Consider the following 8,349-nt stretch of genomic DNA (forward strand, 5'->3'; position numbering starts at 1 on the left):
TGGAATATATATTCTAACTAACAACATCAAATTTCCAAGAGCCTTGCAAAATATGTTCTGCCAATGCACATAAACATGAAATTTTAGAACTAATGGAATCAAGCCATGTTTTACTTCAAAATAAGATAATTTTCTTTTATGTACTTGTGAATCTCCATAGCATAAACAGTTACCCCATCATGAAATTATGTTTGAATTCATCATTATGCACAGAGGGGGAAAATATGGAACTCGGAACTTATGCACGAGTTCAGGCATTTTCCTACTCTATCTCCGACCAAACCAATTTCCAAGGTCCGCTTTTTGTTCCTAATCTGGGATTCAGAAAAGATTAAAAAAAAAAAAAAAAAAAAAAAAGAAGAAGAAGAAGAAAAAGAAAAGAAAAAAAAAAAAAAAAACTTTTATCATTGAGAAAGGTCAGATGCATTATGTTAAAAGCATCCAGATTTAGGGCAAAATTTTCAACCCAAAAAGTAAACCAATCAACTTAGACATTCATACATGAAAAACTGAAGAAAAATCATCAGCTGAGGGAAAACCAATCCTTTCTTTATGGTCATGTCACATGGACAGTGGCAGCACATGGGTAAGACAGCCAGTGTGGTTTCTTCACTTGGGCAGCAAGGACACAATGTTGCAGCAACACAACCATGTATAAGAAAAAGCATAAGAAAGGAATAGAAGATGTTTCTTACCTCAATAGAAAGGAACATACTCTTCTAGCTCCCCCCAAATAGGGGCCTATGAGCCCACCTACAACCCCAGCTGTGGCTGTAGTAGACTGAACCAGATTTTTTTCAGCTTCTGATGGTTTAACCATTACTGGCTAACCAAGAAGAGGCTGGCTAGAGAGTGCTATTGCCATAGGGACTGGCATTGCATCAAAAAATTCAATATAACTGCAAAGAAGCTGCATTAGCATCTAGATGGTACTAAGAAGGGAAATGGCATAAATTAAAAAATTCAATACTTGGTCCTGATTTTTGAAAAAAATGAATAAATGAATAATGACATAAATTAGAATGTCTGTAAATGACTGCACATTTACTTACAGCAGCAAAACTCAGCCCCATATAAAAAGACTTGTGTAATTAATTTTTCCCAAAATATAAAAAGAATCTAATTAAGCAAACTCCAAACCAACAAACCTACCAAAAAAGAAAAAGAAAATAATCCAAACCCACACAACCCTTCATCTCTTGCACTTGTTAGCTATAATTCACCCCTTACCACTGCCATAAATAAACCCTGAAGTTTCAAACGCTATACCTCTCTCAAATGAATTGTCTTCATAGCACATGTTCCCAATTTGCACTATATTCTGCTTTCCATTGAAATTTGCAAAACTGTCTAGTATTGATGGATTAATACCAATTCTGGTTCCTCCCTCAGCTTCTCTTATGTCCAGTCTCTTATATATGTCACACACCAAGGACTAGTTAGATTATCCATAAGATTCAACTTTCAAGCAAGTTTTGAATACCTTGATGCATAAATAGCACAACTGTTGAATTCATTTCAACCAGGTAACTATATATATGGTTTTCATGATTTTTCTTGCATGATCGTATAAATATAAGTCTGAAATGGAAATCATACAAAATTATTTGAACCATTCATTTATATAACACCCAATTCTGATATATCAAGAAACAGTTAAAAGTAATCAGACACATGAATACAATATTTACATATTTCACCTTTGAAACTAAGACTACGCAACAATATTGCATGACCAGAAAAGTTACAAGAGATATAAGATAGTCACCTCCCCTCAACTACAAATGCATAGAAATTAAAGCAACAAATCGCAAAATTACCAAAAAAGGACATTATCAGATTTCAAACTACCCAACAAAAATCTAGAAAACTCAATTACCAACAAAAACAAACACACAAAAAAAGAGACAATTTATAGGAACAATTATATGAACCCGCAATCACATAAATCTAGTCCATGTGAGCTACTACAGAGACAATTTGTAGAAAACATATATGATGCAACAATATGATTAGCTAAACATATGAGCAAAAAGGAAAAAAAAAAAAAAACAATATCAATGACCATAGATGAGAAAAAGTGGCCATACAAGAAAATTAACAAATTGTAAAATATAAAAGAAAATATATTTTCCTAATGAAAATAGCCGAAGAGCATCGCCAAAAACAACACAAGCTCAAATCCTAATGAAAACTACTCTATGAAATGTCAACAAATTAGCCAGTCAATTGAGAAAACAAATCAAGACAAGTTCTTCTTAAGTAGAATTAAAAATTATTCTTAAGCATCTAAAACTTCCCAATGTCACAAGTTTAATAAAAATTTTAAAGCAAACTAATTTATTAACATTCATAGCAAGTCTTTGTAGCAAAAGTTCACCAGCCCTAGAAGGCAAGAAACAAGGAATCAAAAACCCAAATGTACCACTTTAGCTTGCATGTTTGGAGCCTGAGGCCCCCTGGGGGAATAATTACACAGATCTTTGCAGTATTAGAACCACAGGTGCCTACAGCAGTTTATTCAACCGTGCCATAGCCCTACAAGCCAAAAAAATAAAACAATTTATGACCCCCCCCCCCCCCCAAAAAAAAAAAAAAAATTGTGAACTAAGAAAAAAGATGAAATACTCATGTTTCAATTGGTTTCCAAAGGAAAAACATGGAAGTGATTGAAATTTAGAATCTCATATTATCTCTTTTTTGGACTTGTGTATATAGTAAAACAGGGGTAAGAGTAAGATATTTTGTAATGACACCAGGTTCAAAGCATGAGGAGAAAATGTCTTCGAATGAAGTGTATTCATAAGCATTTTAAGTCAATGAAACAATTCAATTTTATTGTAAAAAAAAACCCAAGAAGAGCATGAAGTGAAGAGTTTCTCAGCAAACATCATAAGAATAAATAGTCTAGCCCAAGGATATACATTTGGTCATCATAAACAAAAGAAATGGAATTAATTGACAAATAATTGTTCTCCTCTAAAAAAAAATCCTTTCAACTATGAAGGAACAAAATGAATTTCTGCCAATTTGGGAGAAACCCTAATTTTAGAAAGTTCTCTATATTTTGTGGCCCCGTTGTGTCATATTGAAGAACCCATAGAAAGACTGAAGAACCAGACGGAACATTAAAATTCTACTTTCCAGTCATCCTAATAAACCATTTCATAAGTCTTTGAAGTTGAAGAAACCCACCAACTTGAAATACTAAAAACTGCATAAAGAAAGTGTACTAACTAAAAACAGATTTTATTGTTAGGCAAAAGTTACATGGGGTTTCCTTGCTACTTCAAACCCCATCTGAAAGCCGAAGTGTGACAGAAAGAAAAAAATTATAGAGTTTAGCAAAAAACATCATAAAGAACCAGACATGGAAGATTGAGCAAATCTGGCCAAACAATCTGGTTGAGGAGATGTGGTGGTGAGATTTGACACCAATAGATAGATCTGAAATCTTGAGATTTTTGGCGTTTCTACAACTCTGATTGCCAAGAAATAGGTGAGATCTTTCATCATCCGCGTAATCTGAAGGGCAATCGCTATGAACGGAGATCTGAGGAGCAGTTTGTGCACCCCAAAAAAAAAAAAAAGTGTTTGTGCCGAAGAAGATATGAGAATGAGGAGGGAGAGAGATAGAGGGAGAGGGATAGAAGACATACCTCTGCCGTGAGAATGAGAGAGAGGCGAGAGAATGAGATGGCGCTTCAATTTTTTCTTTATAAAAATAAAATTTTAAATATATATATATATATATATAATTACAAGTTACTTAAAAAATGTGATTAAAAAAAATATAATCACATTTAATTAAAAAGTAACGTAAAAAATAAATACTATCATACTTAAATTAGATGTGACTAAAATATTAATTTGATTTTTTTAATCATATTTTTATTAAAAGTGTCATGTTTTAATTTTTTATGTGTAATCTTTAAGCATTTTTGTAGTAGTGCATTTTTAGAGGAAGATCACCAAAAAACAATAAAAACAATTTATATTTTTTTTTTTGAAAAAATTAAAACTAATTTGAGAAGTATAAAAATCAAAAATAAAATTTTTAAATTTTATAAATTATTTATGACTTCCTAAAAGATAAAATTATACAAAAATAATATGTATTTTTTTCATTTTTTCACCAAACTTTTTTTTAGAGGGGAACAATTACTCTGAGGCCGATCGAAAACAGATCAACTCAGATCTAGGGTTTTGCCCAGCAGATTCAACGGCCAATGAAGACCTGTCTTCGTTCGATTTTGTGGTTTCGCGATTCAGAGCTTCGCAAAGAATACGAAGAAAACACTACTTACTCTGTTTCTTTGTGAAATGGTGGAGAGAGAGAGAGAGAGAACTTTCAAGTCGAATTTTTTTTTATCTGCTTCATGGTTTTGAATTAGATTCAAAACAATGGAACTCATATTCGAAATCCCTTATTACAAATTTGGGGAATATCTGAAAAAATCAAAATTAAATAATTTTGATACAAAATAAGGTAAGGAGAGGAAGAAGCAGTCTATGAATCTACACAAATATGAGGGGGGGAAAAAACCAAAACCAAAGACGAAGATGAAGATGAAGACAACCAACTTACCAGTCAATGAAATACACTCTCAATCGTTGCTTTCAAGGACTCCTTACAGGAAGAACACCATGAAGAAGAGATGGATAACTCTGATTTCAGATACACAAGAGAGATCGATTCGGTCTTACAGAGATTGAAACCCTTCCCTCTCTACGTTCCCTTTCCAAATTAGAACCAATTAGAAGCCAAAGAGATTCTTGGGGGAAAAAGCGTATAAGAGAATTTATTTTGCCGCTTTTTTTTTTTTTTTTGGGAGAAAATTTATATTTTCGCGCTTATTTTTTTATCTTATTATTAACGACTTAGATTATGCGTCATAAAAAGTTTAATATTTTTAACGGTTGACTTTTTGTGCGTCATGAAAAATTTAATATTTTTAACGACTGACTTTTTGTGCGCTGTGAAAAGTGTAATATTTTTTACGGTTATCGTATGTGCGTCGTGTGTAATTGATGTATTAACGGCATGCCATATACACGTCGTAGAAACTTTTATTATTAATTGGAAAAAAAAATCATAAAAAAAAATATTAATTGGAAAAAAATTAATTGAAAAAATAATTTTGTTCGAAAAATTTGCAAATTTTTGTTTAAAAACCAACGAAAACTCATTTTTTGAATTTACATTTTTTTTCTCAAGGTTACAAACTAAGACAATCATTTATAAACTAAAAAAATTATCGAACAAGCTTTTATGACAGTTTTTAAAATTTTTGTAAATATAAATTGAAAACTGAAAACAAAATGGTTATCAAACAAGTCTCAAATGGTAAAAATATCGTAAAATTAACAAATAATTAAATAAGTTACCAACGTAAAAATGACTTATCAAAAGATTCTTAGGCTATGTATGGTTTGATTTTTAGATTTTTTTTTTAAATTAAAAATTAATTTGGTTAAGAAATAAGAAATAAAAAAATTATTTTTTAAACAAAATGAAAATAATTTTTTTATTTTTTTATTTCTTAACCAAATTAATTTTTAATTTTTTTAAAAAATTTCGAAAAATCAAACCATACATAGCCTAAGAATATTTTGATAAGTCATTTCTTATGTTGATAACTAATTTAATTATTTGTTAATTTTACGACATTTTTACCATCTAAAACCTATTTGGTAACCATTTCGTTTTCAATTTTCAATTTATATTTATAAAAATTTTAAAAACTGTCATAAAAACTTGTTTGATAATTTTTTTGGTTTATAAATGGTTGTCTCAGTTTGTAAATTTGAGGAAAAAACGTAAATTCAAAAAATGAGTTTACGTTGGTTTTTAAACAAAAATTAAAAAATTTTACTAACAAATTTTTTTTTTCAATTAATTTTTTTCCAATTAATTTTTTTTTTCAATGAATTTTTTTTCCAACTAATACTAACCAAGGGGCAATTGGTAATATTACTTTAAACCTTAAGGAGGGCATTATAATTTCTAAAATGTGAGGGGTGTCAATGTAATTTACCCAATGAGGGTAAAATTGGTATTTAAAAAAATTGAAGGGGCTGAGGGGGAATCTGCAATGAAACTTTAAACCTCAAGGGGGGAGATGTAATTTCCAAAAGGTGAGGGGGAGAAGTGTAATAAACATAAATCTCGGGGGGTGTCAATGTAATTTACCCCCTTTTTTTAACCTTTTGAAAGGTATAGACATTCTTCTGACCAATCTACATTTAAAAAAAATAACTATTGAACTAACTACAATCACATTTTTCTCTTTGTGAGTGTTTATATTTATCTAACTTCAATCATATTAAAAAATCAAACTACAATTTTTTTTTTTGGCTAGACCAAATACAAATAAAAAAAGGAGATAACTTCAATCATACAAATCACAAATATTTTTATGCTATCTAACTACAATCATATTTTTTTCATAATAAAAAAAATTAATTATAAAGAAGAACCGTTAAAATGATTAAATCACATTAAAAAAAAACCATTGAACAAACTACAATCACATAACATTTTTCTCACAATAAAAAATAAATAAAAAAATAAACCATTGAACTAACTACTATACAATCACATTAAAAAAAAGAATCATTGAACAAACTACAATCATATCACATTTTCCCATAGTAAAAAAAATAAATGAAAAAAAAGAACCATTAAACTAATTATAATACAATCACATTAAAAAAAAAAAGGAACCATTGAACTAACTATAATCACATTAAAAAAAAGAAATGTTGAACTAACTACAAACACATTTTTCTCTTTGTGAGTGTTTATATTTATCTAACTTCAATCATATTAAAAAATCAAATTATAATTTTTTTTGGCTAGACCAAATACAAATAAAAAAAGGAGATAACTTCAATCAAAAGAACCATTAAAATAGTACACAAAAGAAGAAATTGCTAAACCAAATACAAATTATAATTTTTTTTTTGGCTAGACCAAATACATCAAAAAATGAGATAACTTCAATCATACAAATCACAAATATTTTTGTGCTATCTAATTACAATAATATTTTTTTCATAATAAAAAAAATAATTGTAAAGAAGAACCATTAAAATAGTAAATAAAACGATTAAATAATTATGAGGGGGGTTTTGACTAAATCTCCCAAAAGACATGGGGATTTGGAGAAATTAATAAATACTGAGGTTTTTTTTTTAAAATAAAAAAAATAGAAAATTATGATTGAGATATTAGACCTCCCACAAGGCTTGTGGCTTAAAAACCTCCTTTTGCTTAATATATAGTATAGACTAGCATATCACCCGTGCTATGAACAGATTGTGTTTACAATTATCTATATATGTGAATTGTGATTTTTAAATGTTTTATTTTTTTATTTTAAATGTCTTGTTTTTTTCCTTTTTTTATATTATATTAAAGTTTAATATTTTGATAATAATCATGTGTGTTGGACTTTTCAAGAAATTAAATGTCTTTTCTTTTTTATTATATTATATTAAAGTTTAATATTTTGATAATAATCATATGTGTTGGATTTCAATTTTTTTTTTTTATACTTGTTCTTAATGAATTAAAGTGTTATTATGAGGGTAAGGCTTGGAGTTGGGAGAAGTTAATAAATGTTAAGATTTTTTTTTTTTTAAATAAAAAAATCGGAAAATTTAGATTGGTAGATTAGAACTCCCACAAGGCTTGGGGGTTAGAAACCCCCTTTTCCTTAATATATAGACTAGCCTATCACCCGTGCTATGCACGGGATAATTATAGATATTTATATATTTTTTAATTTTTTTAATATATAAATTATAGTTTTTAAGATTTTTTATAAAAATAATTTAACAATCTTATCACTAACCATAGTGTACAGGAGAAATTAAAAAGGCTATTGCAGTAACTATGCACGAGCTGTATCTATAATTATTTGTATGAGGAGATTTTAAATGCTAATCAGGGATTTTAACCAAATCAATAAATGCAGGCATGTTGATTGGAAAAAGTTAATAAATGTTGAACAAGAGATTTTGAACAAATCAATAAATGCTGATTTTTTTTTTAAATAAAAAATTTAGAAAATTAAGATTGAGAGATTGAAGCTCCCACAAAGCTTGGAGTTTAGAAACACCACTTTCCTTAATATATTTACAATTATCCATATATGTGAATTGTGATTTTTAAATATTTATTTTTTTATTTTTTTTAAATGTCTTCTTTTTTTCCTTTTTTATATTATATTAAAGTTTAATATTTTGATAATAATCATATGTGTTGGACTTTTTAAGGAATTAAATGTCATCTTTTTTTTATTATATTATATTAAAGTTTAATATTTTGATAATAATCATACT

The sequence above is a fragment of the Camellia sinensis genome, chromosome 1, assembly GCF_055761805.1.
Source record: "Camellia sinensis isolate YWXY chromosome 1, ASM5576180v1, whole genome shotgun sequence".
Taxonomy (NCBI): domain Eukaryota; kingdom Viridiplantae; phylum Streptophyta; class Magnoliopsida; order Ericales; family Theaceae; genus Camellia; species Camellia sinensis.